This window comes from Neofelis nebulosa, chromosome X (assembly GCF_028018385.1).
Source record: "Neofelis nebulosa isolate mNeoNeb1 chromosome X, mNeoNeb1.pri, whole genome shotgun sequence".
Lineage (NCBI taxonomy): Eukaryota > Metazoa > Chordata > Mammalia > Carnivora > Felidae > Neofelis > Neofelis nebulosa.
The window spans coordinates 17,217,288-17,236,045 of NC_080800.1; the positions used below are offsets into that span (position 1 = coordinate 17,217,288).

The 18,758-nt window shown below is 38.6% G+C and overlaps 1 protein-coding gene across 2 annotated transcripts in view; it reads right to left on the reverse strand.

Annotated features, from left to right (window-relative positions):
- The window catches only part of LOC131502771 (uncharacterized), a 517,527-nt gene that overhangs the window by 90,509 nt on the left and 408,260 nt on the right, over positions 1-18,758 (reverse strand). The window contains exon 4 of one of the 2 annotated variants that reach the window (XM_058713728.1): positions 4,839-4,948. The exons of the other annotated variant lie outside the window; for it this stretch is intronic. The gene's annotated coding sequence lies outside the window, so the exon portion shown is untranslated. Of the gene's footprint in view, positions 1-4,838; positions 4,949-18,758 lie in introns of those variants that run through there. 2 annotated transcript variants of the gene reach the window in all.

The following is an 18,758-nucleotide window of genomic DNA, read 5'->3' on the forward strand; positions in this document are numbered from 1 at the left end:
CAACGGTCTATTGTTACATTTCCACTGCAAATTACACACCTGATATTTCAGGACATTTAAAAATTAAATGAACAGCATGACTCTCAAATAACTATAAAACAATTTGACGTCAATTGACAAAGGCCTATACTTTAGATTCAATAGCTTCCAATCTAAGAGAAAAAGGTGCCAATAGCCATCAAAGAATTAGGTGGAGAAAGATACAACTGAAATTACTGTGGTTTGGGAAAAGACAGGCAATAAGAGTACAGGCCTTCCCTAAAAGTCTCTCATAATTGGGAACTGGGAATATTTTACACAGTGATTGGGATGGTTGTCCCATGCTCATGAAATGTGTCATATTTTAGTAGCCTCACCCAATACCACTTTTGATCCAATTTTGGGGGAGGGGTGTTTGTTTTATTTTGTTTTGTTTTGCAAATCCAGTGTCTGATGAGAAACAGACATGGTTCTTATCTTTAGAAAATACATAGTCTAAAAACTGGGTTAATGGACAGTCAAGGATAGTTAGAATCAGCAAACAAGTCATTAGCCTTTCTAAACTGATGCTAAATTCATACTGACTTTCCTCTATTATTCCCTCCAGGCCTGTGTATTTTCACTCTCCATTGTAAAAAATACTTCTGATTTCATTTTCTTTAGGCCTGAAATAAAGGAGCCTTGGCTGGTTTGTGGGTTTTTCCCCAAGAGCAAAACTTTACTTGTCTATATTACAGTCTTGGATAATCCAAATTATGTCTGTAGGTATGAGATTTCTCATCAGGAAAACGGGGATGGTCTTTGCTTGGACTGTTTCTTTGTATTCTGATGGCCTTGTAAAGAAGAAAGTATTTTCCACATTCAGAGCATAATGTGTAGCTAAGATGTTATAATGTGAGGCTGCATGTGGATGACAAGGCCATTGGGAGTCAGGAACATCTCATGATGAACAAATCTTTGGCCATGGTTTTCTCTAGGTTGATGGTTCTCAACCCTAGCTGCATATTGGGGAACTGCAAAAATTACTAATGCCTGAGTCCTACCATCAATGACTCTGATGTCATTGGTCTAGGGTGTGGCAAGGGCATCAGGATTTCTAAAAAACTCTCAGATGATTCTAATGTGTAGCCAAGGTCAAGAAATAATCGCAGAGTAAGGATTTTTAGATGACTGGTTCCTGCCTACACCTTGTGCTGCTTGTCTGGCATAAATGTAGACATGGAGAGATATCCTCCCAAGGCTTTGTTGGACTCAGCCATAGATCCATAGATGAATCACTGGGATAGGATCTGAAAATTTGCACATGAGTCCTGGATGTGTCATCTTTAAGCTGGGTGATTTGGGAAATTCATAACTTTGCCAATGATAATAACAATAAGAGAGCTAGTATTTATTGTGCAATGACTATGGACTAGTAATTAGACATTGTAAACATGTCTAGTCCCCAGTAACAACCCAAAGTGTGCATTATTATCCCATTTTACAGCAGAAGAAACTAAGGCTTAACCATATTCAGTGACTTACTCTCATTTTTCCTTATTTGCAAAGTGGATATAACAATAACCTGTCATACATAATGATCAGATGAAATAATATACATGGAAGTTCTTTGTAAGCTAAATCATTGTACAGAAATTCAGCAGACATATAGGGATATGGATAAAACATGAGATTTAGCTTCAGATGGATACGGGCTTCTATCCCAGTTCTCTCCCTTTAATAGCATTGCAACCTTAAGCAGTTTACTTAGCATCCTTTTGACTGTGTTTTTAAAACCATACAATGGAGATAATAATACTTCTGTAGGATTGTTGCAGATTACAGATAATTTACTTAAAGAGCAATGCATAGTACCTGGCACTTCAGCTCAATAAAAGCAGCTATTGTTATTTCCAACTGTTTACACCTCTGTAAGATCAGGTGGTTCTTGTTCCCAAACCTAAGATTAATAGTTATTGAATCTGGAACTCATTTTTGTTTTTGTTGTTTGTATTATTGGAATTCTATTTTTTCTATACTCCATTCTGAAATCATTAGGGTTGGGCTTTTGTCTTTGTATATACTCTACCTAAAAACCTGGTCTATCTCTACAGTTAAACAGAGCCTACTGTTTGGTCAATGACTTATTAGTAAGAGAGGACTGATGGTGCATCTCTACCTTCATTGTGGCAGGGCCTGAGAAGTCAGTGCACCTTGGCCATAATCCTCATTGCTTTGGTCAGAGTAACTGCTAGGAGCTTCAGGATTTACATAGAAATTTTCAGACACCAAGTCTCAGCTCCATTCTGCGTGGGAGGATTCAAATTATGTCTAATAGTTATTACAAGGAAATCTGAGCCCTTTCCCCACTTCTGGCTTTAAAAAATGAAATAAACTTTTAAACTGTTTCAACTAATTGAGACAAATTACTTCACCAAAAACATTAAAAAGTTCTAGAAGCCAAAAGGTCAACACTGTAAACTATCCAGTGGATAAGCAACTGTCCCCTCATGTTGCTCTGGGGTGAGGACTCATACACTTCTGCATGATTATTTAAATATTTTCTAACATATACATTAAACAAGAAGAACAAGGAGCATGATGTGTACCTACTCCTGCTTTAAAGAACCACCATGAGATTCTGTTCCTAGCAAAGTGTGACATGACATTTTACACAACTCATATGCTCCTTTGGTTCCATTTCATCATCCAGTATCTCTATACTTACTATAAATGCAACATGTAAAGGATATAGATGCCATGTACAATGTAATCCTTCTCAAGAAGTATGTAATTTATTCAGAAAGACAAGATTTCACATAGAATACAATTCAAAATAGGTACATAATTAAATGATTGCTTGTTTAGTACTAATGAGGTAGAAGTGCTGTTTGAATTTTTATGAATGTGACATCAATATGGGACAGGATGACTTGAGAAGTCTGTGTGGAGATGACAAAATGTGAGATGGATCTTGAAAGAATGGAAACAATTTGGTAACAAGGACAAAACATTCTAGATGACAGGAATTCTATGTATACTACAATAACTATACGACTACTTAGTGTTCCAAGTAAGTGTTTGCTCACTCTTGCTCTTTCTCCTTCCCTCCAACCTTCTCTTATTCTCCTCTTTTTTCCCCTCTCACAGGACAAGGCCAGTTACTAAGCCAAATAAAACTCTGAAGAGAATAAAAACATTGTTAACTATTGCTTCTAAAGGGGTCTGCCCTACTCTGCAGAGATACACTGGCCTTCTAGCAGGTATCTGCCTTCCTCACAAAGATATTTATAACAAAGCAGAGGATAGATAGCTACCATGCTAGGGGTCATGTTACTGTCTATCATAAAACTACTTACCTTGAAGTCTATCATAAAACTACTCATGATGTAGGGTCTCTTAATACTGTACCTTCATATCTTGGTTGTTCCTTGTTTCCTTGTAGGTCAGATAATATGCTAGTTACTGTGCTCTTCTAAGTACTCAGACCACACCTTTAAATGTTCTTACATCAACAGCATGGAAGCTTGTATAGTGACCATTGGCCTCTGCCCTGTGTTCCATTCTGGCCTTGTGCAATCAGTGTAGTCCACTAAATGCATGCAAGCTGTTCCAGCTTGGCGTAAGCACATTGCCTATAACTCTGGCTTTGCTTCTGTGTCCAGAGAACACACACTCTTCCTTTTTACTACATTGACTTCTCTAATCTCTAGTTGTGTCTATTTTCTTGGTCATTCACTTTTCACTCAAAATTGTACCCATGGCTTTTCTGCTACCTCCATACTGGCCATTCTCAAGTTTGGGTCTCCATCCCAAATCTCTTCCTAGTTCCAGATTGTAGAGATGACTGTTGGCTTTATATCTCTATCTATATTCAATTCAACATCAACCTATCCAAATTTATAGTCTTCCCCTCTCCCAAATTTGTTATTCCTTTCATTTACTTTCTCAATCCATACTACCACCATCTGCTTGATTATCTGTATTAAAATTTATTGTGGCTATGAGTGACAGCAACCCAAAGGAATGGAGGCTTAGATAAAACAGAAGTTTATTTTTCTTGCATGTAAATGAGAGTACTTCAGGGCTGAATTGATTCCATTAAGGATTCAGCCTAGAAGTTTTACATACCACTTTCATTTACAGCCACTGGTCAGAACTTGGTTACTTGGCTATAAAAAACTCCTGGGAGTGGTATTAAGCCTACTTCTCCTTAAACTTACCCTATGCTCCAGTCATAGAAAATATGCACTTTCTGGAAGACATGACATTCTGCCCTGTCCATTACCTTTTCCATGTGGTTCCTTTTGCCTAGAATATCCTTCTTTCCTTGTCTTAACAAATAAACACCTACTTCCCTGACCAGTCCCAGTGCAGACTTCACCTGCTTTGTAAGGTCTACTGACTCTCCCAGGCTAGACTGCCTGGCCTCATAGCACCTGCACCAACCTCCATACAAGCACATTGTCTTGGAATTGTATGCTTACATTTCTAGAATGTGAGCTCCAAGGCGGTGCCTTACGTATCTTTGAATCCTTACCCTCCAAGAACAGTGCCTGGGGTTCAATGGATGTTTACTGAATAAGTGAATAAAAAAACCAAATACCAAACTCATTAGGACTGTGTGCCAAGTTAGAGTACATAGACTTTGAATGAAGGCTTGAGGAGCTTTCCTATATATGAAGTGAATAAACAGTATATAGACTCAAAGACAGTTTTTGGAGTTTGATCCTTTTGAATTGCTTTCTGAAACTTAACTGTGCTATGGACAGTTGATACAATTATATAACTGACTTCTCAGTATGGAGTGTTATTATAACATGCTCAAAACTCAGCATAAGGAATGCAGCACAAAAAAGAATAAAAAATGTAATTCTTACCTTGAAGTCTATTGATAAACATCCTGGACAGGAGTCAGACAAGCTCCCTCCTGGTACTGGGTCAGCAACTAGCTTGGACAGGCCAGTTAACTTTTCTGGGTTTCAGTTGCCTGCAAATGAGAGATTTGAAAAAAGATAATGTCTAAGTTCTCCTTAAGCTCAAACATATTATAATTATATAAAGCCATGGTCTGAAAAGAAGGTTGATGTGTTTTGCATTACAGAGCATTGTCTGCCCTCGGTATTTTATTCTGACTTGGGAACATAAACTCTGGATCTCTTAAAAGAAAGATTATGAATGCAGGGGAGTAATGTTCAGGTAAAGATGGTCTTAAAACAGGAGAGCAACAGAGTGGAGGTGGAAAATGAGGTTTGTGACCCAGCCACTCTTTTCTCCCTCTAGCCTCACACTGTCCTATTTATTTTTTAGGGCAAGAGATAAAAAGTAGGTTGGACAGCAAGGGGGATGGGCAAAGGGGCATCCTGCAGTTGCAGTTTCCTTTCATGTTCCCCTTAAACCTGGTGACAGGGTGTAGGAAAAGCTAATTGAGGTGGGATAACTTCTGATGTGCCTGAGGGTCCTAAATCCTTTCATCTCCCCTTTCCTTATGAACCTTTCAAGTATGCATAATGACAAACACCAAGACTGCAATCCTGACAGGAGTGAGCTGAGAATTTTCAGCTAAAATATATGTACTTTCTAGACTCTGGGGCCTAGGGGGTTTTATGAAGGGAGACTGAGGATGTTGGCTGCCTCTCTCTCTTCCAGATGAAAAGGCACCTGCCTTTGGAATTTCTGTGTTGCTGACTTGACAGATATGAAAGTGGAAATACCTGTGATTGAGAAAACAAATGGAGAAGCTGATTTCTCCTAAAAGAGATGGGAACTGAACTCTCTGAGGAATGCACTGTGACGTGGGAGTGTCTGAACCAGTCCCCAGAAGGTTCTAACAGGATTCCCTCCTTCAATAATGTTTTTAAGCCCTGAGGCTCTGTCATACAAGGCTATGTTCTGCTAACTGAGTGTGCTCCTGAGGTGGTTAACAAATAGCTCTGTTCTTTGCTCTTAGCAGGCAGGAGTTTTTAGTTCAGCACTTACCCCTTAGCCTCTCTCCAGAATGTTTGGATTCTTGGTTTTGTTTTGTTTTGTTTTGTTTTGTTTTGTTTGTTTCTGATAGTTTAGGAGGTAGATGAATGGGGTAGTCCTTGAAAAAGACCTCCCAAGGTTCCAGTTTCCTTATGAAGTTGGGGAACTTGTCCATTGTTAAGAGGAGCCATTAGCTCTACCAAATAAGTAGCTATGTCCTTTGTAATGGTCTTTACTGTAGATAATTACCCCTGACCTCCTCACTCCAGACTGTATCAATGCCATATTGTTTGCAAGGTCTTTCTCAAGCCCTAATTTCCTTGCACATGGCACTTGGACAAATGCTGTAGTAAGTAGCAGGGCCAGTGGATATATTCTCACCCTCCCCAGTACCAGTTCTCTCTATGCGGCTCCCAAGAAGGGTGAGTTACCTTCCAAATGCCCTTTATGTTCACCTGGTCATTTTCCCTCTAAGTTTTACATTTTGCTTGATTTATGCATTTATGTATGTATTTATTTATTTATTGGATGGTTACTAAATTTCACATGGCACGAAATGAAAATGGTACAAGAGTATTTGGTTAAAAGTTTCTCTCTTACTCTTGTCCCGCAGCCTACCTGTTCTCCCCTTTAGATGCAACTAATGTTATTAGGTTTTCTGAATCCTTCTAAAGATATTCAATACTTATACAAGCAACTATGTATACAGGCTATTTTTATTTCTTTTTTTAAATGTGTATTTATTTTTGAGAGGGGGGAAGGACGGGTACAGAAGAGCCAAAGCGGGTTCTGTGCCGACACCAGAAAGCCTGATGTGGGGCTTGAACTCATGGACTGTGAGATCATGACCTGAGCTGAAGTCAGATGCTTAATGAACTGTGAGCCACCCAGGTGACGCTATTTTTATGTCTTTATAAACCCGAATGGTAGAATGCTATCCACAGTTGGCTCCTTCTTTGACTGGCTTAAGAGCTTTTTCCATCATTAGTCCATATACACATACCTCATTCTTTTTTTTATGGCTCCACAGTATGACATGGCATGGATGGGACATAATGTATTTAAAAAACACTGCTACAGCAAATAGTATTATTGCAGTTTCCTCATGTCCTGCTAGGGTAAGTTATGTGGTATCTGTCTCCTTCCAGGGGCACTAAGTTTGGTGCTAAACTTCACCATAGCCTGAAGCATGCACAGCCCCTCATCTCTCTGCCATGAGACCCTTAATACCTAGAATTGTTTTCTTTGCTCAGTGAGAAAACTGGATTTCTGACCTCTCAACCTAGACTATTTTATTAGCAATACTACTTTCATATAGTTTCTATTATTATGCTCTAGACTTGGGAAAAATTTGTTTCACCATTTCCAGGCCACTTAAGACTGCAACATGTCACTAGTATGTCATAGCAGATAATGGCCATGTTACCCTAACCCCTAGTGTTATACACATATGTCATCAGGTGACTCTACTGTAGCCAGACACATGTCACAGGTTACAGACAAATCACTGGAGCCCCCAGATTTGTTCTAGGAGTTGAATAATGACATTCTTTAAATATAACAATCCTTATATTGAAATGTGTTTATTAGTTCTTTTACACAATTTAGCAATATATACAGGGCCCAGACTGAGCTTCCTGGTATAGGAATCATCTTCCTTATTCATCTTGTTTCCCTCAGGGCCTACCACAGTGCCTGGCATCTAGTAAGTATTTACCATACACTAAAGTATTTGGGTATTTGGAAAAAATATTATAAAAGATAAATCATGTTGAGTTTTACATAAGGTCCTTGAATATTTTGGGATTTGATCAGAGAAGCAAAACCTTAAGCAATTACATAAAAAGAAAAGATTTATTATAGGAATTTGACCTCATACAATCAAAGGAGTGGATTAAATAGTTTTTGTGTGGCTGTTGCTTCTGCACCAGGCCCTGGATCTGAAGTCAGCAGGATAGGCAGTTGGAGAGAAAAGATGGATTCAAGGACAAGCTAGAACTTGTATGAGTCTAAGTGCCCCCAAGGCTCCAGTTCAGTGGTGCAGTGACAATGGAGAACCTGGCACCCTTCATTACAAAGCTAAACATGGATTTGACACAGTAGTCAGAGAAGCTGAAGATATAGTTGGAGCTCTACAGAACTGATTGCCACCTCAGAAGGCTCATGTATTGGCATAGGAGTTGGAGAAGCTGTAGAGGGTCTGGCAGGAATTAGAGCAGCTGTGGGTCCAGCTGCTGCCCCATACCAACAGGGTGAGCTAGCACATCACCAACAGCATGTGGGAATTACAACAGCATCAGTAATCCTGCACAGTCCTTCCAGGTATAAAAAAAGAATATGGATTTTGATTCACTTCCACCACTCAGATCTTACCCAAAATGTCTCCTGTGGCCCATGTTAACCAAAAACTATGCAGAGAAGGTAATTCTAGGATATGTAGTTGCAGGTTAGCTAAGTTGACAGTACAAATCTACCACAGATCCATCGGTAGTCTTTATTATCTTCTGATATTACCACAAATCATATTCTCTAAAAAGGAACATTCACATACTATAAACTAGCTTCCCAATTTAATCTTCAATATCTATGGAGAGGCAATGAAGAATGCTATATCTTCCTACTGCTCCCTAAAGATAGTATTTTTATCCTCATGGGAAATTCATGATTTTACTGGGAATACAATAAACACTCTGAAAGAATCTACTTTGTAAAAGCAAAGGTATTAATCTCCAGAATATATCATAGAGAGCAGTATAGGCAGGAAAAAAGACAATCATGTTTTTTCAGTAGCTAATTCTTATTAAGTATTTTTCTCAGCCCACTCAAGGTTAAAACAATGTGCATTTGAGCCCCTTTTCTCCCTTTCTTGAGTTAATTTTTATTTTATTCTTAAATTTTCTAAAATCAGCAAAACATCCTAAGAGTAGATTTCAGAGAATCTATTTATGCTTTAAAGTTGAGATATTTTCAGGCCATTCCAAAGTTGTTCAGTTCTACTTACATGCTGTGGGAGATTGAACAATTAGTCCCAATTACTCACTCCTTGTATCACATCTTTGCTTTGTGCCTTTGGAGTTCCTCTGATTATAGGGACAAAGTGTATTTCCTCACTGCTTGACTTAAGTGACTTGCTTTGGCCAATGGCATGTTGGCAGAAACCACAGTGGCCAGTTCTGAGCCTCAACCTTGAGTGACCTTGAATCTCTTACTTGTCCTCTTATAATTCTTCCATCCCATGAAAATAGCTTGTTGGGGGGGGGGTAGAACCGCTCAGATTGGTCCCCAAAAAGAGTGAACATGAAGTGGAGCTGATCTAGGTGACCCAAAGATTTGTAAAAACAAAGGAATGCTGTTTGAGGCCCATGAGTTTTTGGGTGGTCTGTTGCAAAGCATTTTAAAAAATTGTTTTTTAATGTTTATTTATTTTTTAGAGAGATAGAGACAGAGCATCTCTTCCCAGGGGAGGGTCAGAGAGAGAGGGAGACCCAGAATCTGAAGCCGGCTCCAGGCTCTGAGCTGTCAGCCAAAGCCTGATGCAGGGCTCAAACCCATGAGCCATGAGATCATGACCTGAGCTGGCTGGACACTTAACAGACTGAGCCATGCAGGCACCACTGTTACATAGCATTTTTATGGAAGTACTTGTTCTAGTTATCTTTTACTTTGTAATCCCCACTATTACTATAAGACAAAACAAAATTTAGTGGCTTGCAACAGCAACAACCATTTATTTGCTCATAGATTAGCAATTTGGGCAGAGCTCTGCAGGGAAGACTCATCTCTCCTCCATATGGAGCAGCTTGAATGGGGCTGGAACACCCACTTCCAAGAGACTTACTCACATGACTGGCAAGTTAGTACTGGCTGCCAGCTGCAGCTCATTAGGGTCTTTCACATGTACCTCTCCTTAGGTCTGCCAGCTTCCTCACACATGGTGGCTACATTCCAAGAATGAGCATCTCAAGAAACAGAAAGTAAAAGCTGTGAGTTTTTAACGCCTAATCCAGAAATTGGCCCAAGCTATCAAGCATTCCCAGAGCCTATATTCAATGATAGGGGATTTAGACTTTGCTTCTTGAGAAGTATCAAAAAGCTTCAATATTAGTTGGAGCTCTCATGAATGGAATCAGTGCTCTTATTTAAAAAAACACCCCACAGAATTCCCTAGCCCCTTCCACCAGGTTAGAACATGTCAAGAAGTCAGCAGTTTGCAAGCTAGAAGAAGGTCTTAACCATGTTCTAAAATTGCCATAATACATAACTGATATAGATTCCTTTAGACATAAACCCTTCAACCAACAATGGAAAACACATCTTTGAGGGTAAGAAATGAAAAGGATGAAATAAGGAAAACACAGAAAAGGTATGTGAGAAATATTACCTATCTTATACCTTTTTTTCTTAGAAGTTTCCCAGTTTTGAATCTAGCAACAGAGCAAAAGAAGAGACCAGTATTTAAGTGGCCCTCGTGACAATTAGAAACATTAAAAGAATTATGGACTCAAGGAGTTACAGTAGGAATTTGAGAAAACTCCTACTTGAGTAGCCCAAATTGAGAAATTTGGGCTACTGTGAAGTTATGGATAGAAAAAGAACTTTAATCACGTGATTTGACTCTGTCTTTATTCTGCACTGCTTTAGTGTGACCTCGGGAACATTACTTAACCTCTGGGTCTCAGGTCTTTCATCGGTAAAATCAAGTGAACAGGGTGGTATTTGAGATTTCTTCCTGTTCTGACAGTTTATCATTGTCACTTTCTTTATGATTCTGACATCCAGATGATGACCTAAACTTTCTATATTTAACTCCTCAGAATCTATTTTTGCTATATGTCCTCAATAATGAATGGCATTCCTTAATAAAACCAAACCTTACAAGGTCGGCACAATAATGAGCTTCAGAATAATGATGGCTGGGCTGAGTGGGGCAGTCACATTCGTGGCTGAGCACTTAATTCTCCCTACAACTGAAATAAAATGAAAATATTTATTCTTCCTCCACTTCAGCATAGAAGAGGCAGACTAATACTTTCAAAGAGAAGTTTACTAAAAAGTAGGGAAACAAAATAGAAATAATTGCCCCCCAAATAAAAGTAATGTAACAATATCCATTTCTAAATAGAGGAAACAAGCAATAAAGAGTTTTCCTGAGCTTTAAATTATTTTTTAAATTTACATCCAAGTTAGTTAACATATAGTGTAATAATGATTTCAGGAATAGAATTTAGTGATTCATCACTTACTTATAACATGCAGTACTCATCCCAACAAGTGCCCTCCTTAATGCCCCTTAGCTCATCTTCCACCGAACACCCCTCCAACAACCCTCAGTTTGTTCTCTGTATTTAAGAGTCTCTTATGGTTTGTCTCCCTCTCTGTTTTGATCTTATTTTTGTTTCCCTCTGCTTATGTTCATCTGTTTTGTATCTTAAATTCCACATATGAGTGAAATCATATGGTATTTGTCTTTCTCTGACTGAATTATTTCACTTAGCATAGTGACCTCCTTTCCCTATGGATTAAATCTGATAAGACCTGGGTTCAAATCCCAGCTCTGCCATTTATATCTTTAACCTGGGCTAAATTACCTTAGCATATCAAGCCTTAATTTATTCATCTCTAAAATGAGGATAATCATACCTGCTATGGACTGAATGTTTGTATCCCCCAAAATTCATATGTTGAAATCCTAACCCCCAAGGTAATGCTATTTGGAGGGAGGGCCTTTGGGAATTATTTAACTCGTGAGGGCAGAGCTCTCATGAATAGAATTAGTACTCTTATAAAAGAGACCCCCACAAAGCTCACTAGACTCTTCCACCATGTGAGGACATAGCAAGAAATTGACAGTCTGCAATTCAAAAGAGGGCCTTCACTAGAATCTGACTATGCTGACACTTCTGACCTCTAGAACTATGAGAAAAAAATTCTACTGTTTATAAGTCATCCAGTCTGTGATATTTTGTTATAGAAGCTCAAACTGACTAAGCAATATCTATTGCTCACAACTGTTAATATTAGATTAGATAATATAGGCAAAGCAACAGGCTCATAGGTTGACTTGGCTTGGGGTCCATGAAAAGCAGACCCAAATTAAAGTATTCCAGTGCATGTGGTTTTTTGGGGAAGTACAGGGAATATAGCCAGGGAAGTAGGGGCATGAAGGAAGAAAAGGTGGCCAATAAAGAGCATGATTTTTAAGACACATACCAGAGGGGGTGACTAAATCACACTGGGGAAGTTCTAGGAAGTGGTATAAAACACATGCTTCAGATAACCCTACTCAGGAATCAAGGAGGCTGGGATATTTATGCACCCACTTCTGTCAGTTATTGGTTGAGAGCTGCTCCTGGAATTGAGAATTCCCCAGCACTTATGGCTTGCTGTGAAAAAGTAGAGTGGTGCTCTGGAGAAAGCCCTCAGGCAGAAATAAAAATACTGGCAGGTGTAAGTTGTCTAGAGCACATTGATATGTAAGGTTCAGTGAGAATGAGTAGTTTGTGGATAGCATCTGCTGCAAAAGTACTCACCAAATGTTCATTCCTCCTTTTCCCCCAGTTTCTAACTCAAATTGATGGCACCAAGCTCAATTTCCTTTCCTCTAGATTCTTAATTTTATTTTATTATTAGAGAGGCATTTCTGATTCACAACTTAAAACACAACAGTGACTAACACCAATGCATTGAAGTTAGGTATAAAAGCTGCCATCATGGACTCCTTTTCCCTCTTCCCACTTCCTCAGCCCCAGCGCCATAAGCTAGAGACAGCTGAACTTCCATCTGAAGACTGATACCTATAACTTCCCAAAGAGCATTGTTAAGGGAGAGTCCTAATAAATGTCATTAACCAAGCCCAAGTGTTCCATTTTCAATACCAAGAACTGTGGAGTCCACCATGCTTCTCATATGGTCCACTTTATCACCCAGATGCAAATCTCTCTACCCTTTAATTCTCATTTATACTTCCTTAGGTATATTTGTCTTGCTCTTCCTTTGCTGCTCTAGTTGCAACCCTTCCTTCCAAATCATTTAGCTGTATCCTTTGGAGGCACCCAGTAGCCTCTAATTTATCACCTCCTTGCTTTACTAGAAACTTCATTCTTCTTGTCCTATAATTGGGAACACTGTAGTATTTCATTTCTGAATCTCTCCCCAAAATCCTCTAAGCCTGAACTGCATCATCATTGAACTTACCACGAAAGCATGTAGATTGGCACGGCTCTTAATTTCTGGTTTTCAACATTAAAATATGAAGAGAAATAAATGCAAAATTAAACTATTGGGACTCTACCAAAATAAAAAGATTTTGCATAGTGAAGGAAACCATCAACAAAACAAAAAGACAACCCACAAAATGGGAGAAGATATTTGCAAATGACATATCCAATAAAGGGGTAGTATCCAATACTCACAAAGAACTTGTACAACTCCAAAAAAACCCAAAATAAACCAATTTAAAAATGGGCAGAAGATATGAACAGGCTTCTCTTAAAAGAAGACATACACACGGCAAACAGACACATAAAAAGATGCTCAACATCATTCATCATCAGGGAAACACAAATCAAAACTACAGTGAGATATTACCTTACACCTGTCACAATGGTTAAACTCAAAAACACAAGAAACAAGTGTAGGTGAGTATGTGGAGGAAAGAGAATCCTTGTGCACTGTTGGTAGGAAAGAAAACTGGTGTAGCCACTGTGGAAAACAGTATGGAGGCTCCTCAAAAATTTAAAAATAGAATTACCATAGGATCCAGTAATTCAGCTACTGGGTATTTACCCAATGAATAAGAAAACACTAATTCAAAAAGATATATGCATCCCTATGTATCTTACAGTATTATTTACAATAGCCAACATATGGAAGCAACCCAAGTGTCCATTGATAGATGGATAGATAAAGATGTGTTATATACATGCAATGGAATATGAATCAATCATAAAAAAGAATTAAATCTTGCCATTTGCAACAAAGTAGATGGATCTAGAGGGTATAATGCTAAGTGAAAAAAGTCACAGAAAGACAAATATCAGATCATTTCACTCATATGTGGAATTTAAGAAACAAAACAGACAAACATAGAAAAAAGAGACGAACAAAAAAACAAATTCTTGTGTGTAGAGAACAAACTGATGGTGGGTGGTGGATGGTTCAAATAGGTGAAGGGGATTAAAGGCATACTTGTCATGATGAGTACTGAGTAATGTATAGCATTGTTGAATCACTGTATTGTACACCTGAAACTAATATAACACTGTACATTAAATATACTGGAAATGAATACATAAATACATAAATAAAATATCAAATAGATCCTTAGGTCAGGCATCCCTGGTCCATGGCCATTATTTCCAACATTGTCCATACTGCTCAGACTCCTGAGTCTCTCCTGGGCCATCATTCTCAGCAAATGATTTTGTTTCCTACTTCATAGAGAAATTAGAGACCATTAGTGAAGACTTTCTTATGTGTCCTATCATCAAATCAGTTCTCATCCTTTCATTTTTCCTTCTTTTTATGTTGGAAGAGGCTAATGCCTTTGTTCTCCTGTTGTCTGGACCCATCCCTTCCTACCCTACCTTCTCAAGAATCTTGCTATCTTAACTCTCATCTCATCTCATCTCATCTCATCTCATCTCATCTCATCTCATCTTATCTATCTTATCCAAACAAGACTAAATAAGTAAAATTCGCCCTCAACTTCATTGTATAGTAAAGAATTTGGCCTTTTCAAAGAGGATTATGGCCTTTATCCTTGGCTCCTCATGGGTAACCTTTGAACCCTTGGAATTTCCCAAGGGATAAGAGTATCTATGCTATTCAAGGTGGGTCCCTAGGACCATGTGATTTCAGCCCAATCTCCAAGGAAGGGGGAGCTGAAGACAGAGTTCAATTACATGGAAAACCATCCAATCAATTGTATCTACATAAATAAAGTTCTAGTAAACACTCTGAACACTACAGCATGGGTGAGCTTTTCAGGTTGGCAATACTATGTATGTATTTTCACACATCAATACTGGGAGGGTAATGTATCCTGAATACAATGGAAGCTTCACATTTTTTTTAATTTTTTTTTCAATGTTTTTTATTTATTTTTGGGACAGAGAGAGACAGAGCATGAACGGGGGAGGGGCAGAGAGAGAGGGAGACACAGAATCGGAAACAGACTCCAGGCTCCGAGCCATCAGCCCAGAGCCTGACGCGGGGCTCGAACTCACGGACCGCGAGATCATGACCTGGCTGAAGTCGGACGCTTAACTGACTGCGCCACCCAGGCGCCCCGAAGCTTCACATTTTTAATCCTCTCAAACTCTGCCCTACCTGTCTCTTACTTTGATTAGAATTTATGTACTTTCCTTATAATAAACCATAACCATGAGTATAATAGGTTTCAGTGAGTTCTATGTCTTTATAGTGAGTTATTGAAACTGAGGTTGACTTGGGGAAACTCCCAAACTTACAGTTGGTGTTAGAAGTGAATAGGTATAGACTCTCCCCTCTAATTTTGTAGTTAAGCCCTAACTCCTTGTATTTGGGGTCAAAAGTCTTGGACAGACTTGACAGTCTGAAGGACTATGTCCTCAACATTGCAGTTTGCTTACCTATGGCTATTCACATTCCTCTTCCAGATACTATTGGTGTTTCTTTTCCTTTTTATAGTAAATTTTTTTTAAGTTATACACAAAGCCCATCTTCATTGCCTTTCCTATTCATTCATAAACTCACTGCAATTGATTTGTGCTCATATGGTTCTAATATTACTCCCACATAGCTTACCAATGTCCACTTTGTCACTAAATACAACTGACAGTAACTTTCTCCTTTGATATGTCAGGGACATTCACCAGTCTGTCTTTGAATCACTCTTATCTCTTGGCTTCTGTGACACCACAACTCCTGATTTTTTTTAAGTTTATTTATTTACTTTGAGAGAGACATAGACAGCACAAGTTGGTGACAGGAAGAGAGAAAGGGAGAGAGAATCCCAAGTAGGCTCTGCACTGCTAGCACAGATCCTGACTCGGCGCTTGAACTCACAGAACAGAGAGATCATGGCCTGAGCCAAAACCAAGAGTCAAACACTTAACCAACTGAGCCACCCAGGCACCCCTATCCTGATTTCTTTCTTACCCCTGGCCACTATTTCTCACCTTTCTTTTTTGGTAGCTTTTCCTCAACCTACCCCACACATACTGCTATATTCTAGAGACTGCCTTGATGATTTCATGCTCTGGTGATTCCCAATCCTATATCTTAGCCTTAAATTCTCTCCTTAGCTTCATTCAAATATTGACATAATCTACTTGAATTTAAGCTACACTATATTCGTTGCTCTATTCCCAAAATATAGCATAGTGCCTGGCATGTAGTACACATTCAGTAAATAACTGTTGAATGAATGAATAAATTAGTGTATTATGTCTCACAGGCACCTCAAGCTCAATATGTCCATAACTGAACTCAATAGACCCCTAAATCTACATTTCTCCTGGAGTTCCCTGTCTCAAGTAAATGGTTCTGCCATCCTCTCAGTTGCCTCAGGTAGAAATCTTGGGAGTTTTCTCATTCACCTCCATATCCCATCTATCAACAAGCTCTGTCAATTCTTACTTCCTAAAAATCTTTCAAATCCATCTACTTCTTTCTCTCTCAATGGCAATACATTAGTCAAGTCACTATCATCCAACACTAGGACTACTCCAGCAACTTCCAGTGTTCTCCCTGTCTTAGATCTTGTTCTTCCTACTCATTCTTCACACTGCAGCCAGAGTGATGCTTCCAAATACAATGTTGATCATGCCATTCCCAAACATTTACAAGCATTTTTCTATCCTCTACAGAAAGCCCAAATCAATTAATTACAAGGGACCACCCAGATACCACCTTGGCCTTATTTTTAATCCTTCCTTTTACCTTCCCCCTCAATTTATGTTCCAGGCTTACTGAAGTTATTCAAACCCATCACACTCTCTCCACCTCTCACTCAAGGTCTTTGCATATACTGTTCTCTCTCTGGCACAGTCTGCACCCTTGAGGAATAAACAACTTTACCTTTCTGACCCCACTGACCGACTTTTACTTCCACATCCATCTTTCCCTCTTCCCATCCAGGTTTAGGCGATGAAACTCTCTCTTTCCATTCAAAGTCAGTGTCTCCACATCTACTCTTGATTTCAGTTTTTTCTATTTGCTCCAATGTCTTGTTTAATCATTTATTTTTCCTGTCCTATACCTTCAATTTCTCCCTCCCTGATGGCTTTTTCTCTCCTACCTATAAAGAAGTTTGGGTTCCTCCCAACTTAAAGAAGTTCTGCTGATCCTAGATTCCCTCTCTGACAACTGTAATAGTTTTCTGTTCCTCTGAACCAAGCTTCTTGAAAGATCACTATACACTCACTGTCTACATTTACTCACCTTCAATTCACTCCTCACCCTATTGATTCATCACTACTCCTGTGAAATGACTTATACAAAAGCCATCAATGACACCCATGTAATCAAACCAATAGACATTCCTCTATTATGTACCCCTGGACCTCTCTTCTACATTTAACCTGTTGAGCTCAGATTCCTTGCAACTCTAATTGTCTTTTTCTATATGCAGTGATTTTCTCCCAATTAGCCTTTAAATTCAATAAATTATCAACTCCTGCCAAACTGATACCCAGCATACTTTTGAGCCTTTCCTTTCCCCCTCCATCCCTCCATACTGCCACTGCCCTGATTTAATCTTTTACCATTTCTTACATGGACACTACAAGAGCTCTCCAATAGACTTCTTTGCTTCTAGTCTTGCCTAATTAAAAATTTATCCATTCTTCCACCATGGTCAGAAATTCTATCATAACATTTGACTGCATCACTTTTTCTCTAATACCCCAAATATTTCTCCATTTCTTATAAAGTTTAAGTTTCTCAGTATGGCATCTAAAAACTGCCATGACCTAGCCTCTGACTATTCTGCAAGCTTATCCCATCTCTTACTTCACACTTTGTCCTTTAATAGAACTTAATGACTTGTAGACACATACACACAATACTTCCAATCCATGCTGTGCACTTCACAGCTTTGATAACTCTGTTTCCTTTGTCTACAAAGCTTTCCCACCTTTATTGTTTAAAGGCTACTCATCTGAGATCCCATAATATCCTGGAAATGTCCCATATATGATCACTTATCATTATATTAAAATACCTATTGTAATATTTGTCTTTCTACTGGAATATAAGTTCTTTAAGGACAGGGACTCTATCCTCATCAGCTAGCATGTGCCTGATGTGAGCTGAGATTCCAAATTCTTGAGGAGTTGATTATTGGAAAGTCGGTTCTCTGACATTTCAGTTAACTGAATCAGTGACTCTTGCAGTTGGCAGGAACCTTTTGGGTCATTCGGTCAAGCTTCTCTTCACAGGAGACCCCTCTACAATAGGGGCCAAAATAATTAAGTTACATATGATAAAGGAATGCCAGCCTTGGACAGCTCTTATTTCCATACATATGGTCCCTTCTGGTGAGAGTGGAAATTGATACCACTTTTTAAGGAAGCAATTTAGTAACACATATAAATGTTTATATGTGTTTATATTTTTATATGTTTGTTTAAATTTTTATTCTCTTAAGTATTTCTATCTTTGTTCCTAGCAATGTTTCTTTCAAAAATTGCTTCTCAAAAAATTATGCATACATATGGGGAAAATTTATTAGATAATAATTTTCATCATGGAAATATAATAGAGAAAAATTATAGATAGGCAGAAGTTGGAGAATTATTAGGTACATTATGGTGCATTCATGAAATAGAATTTAGTTTATGATGTATTTT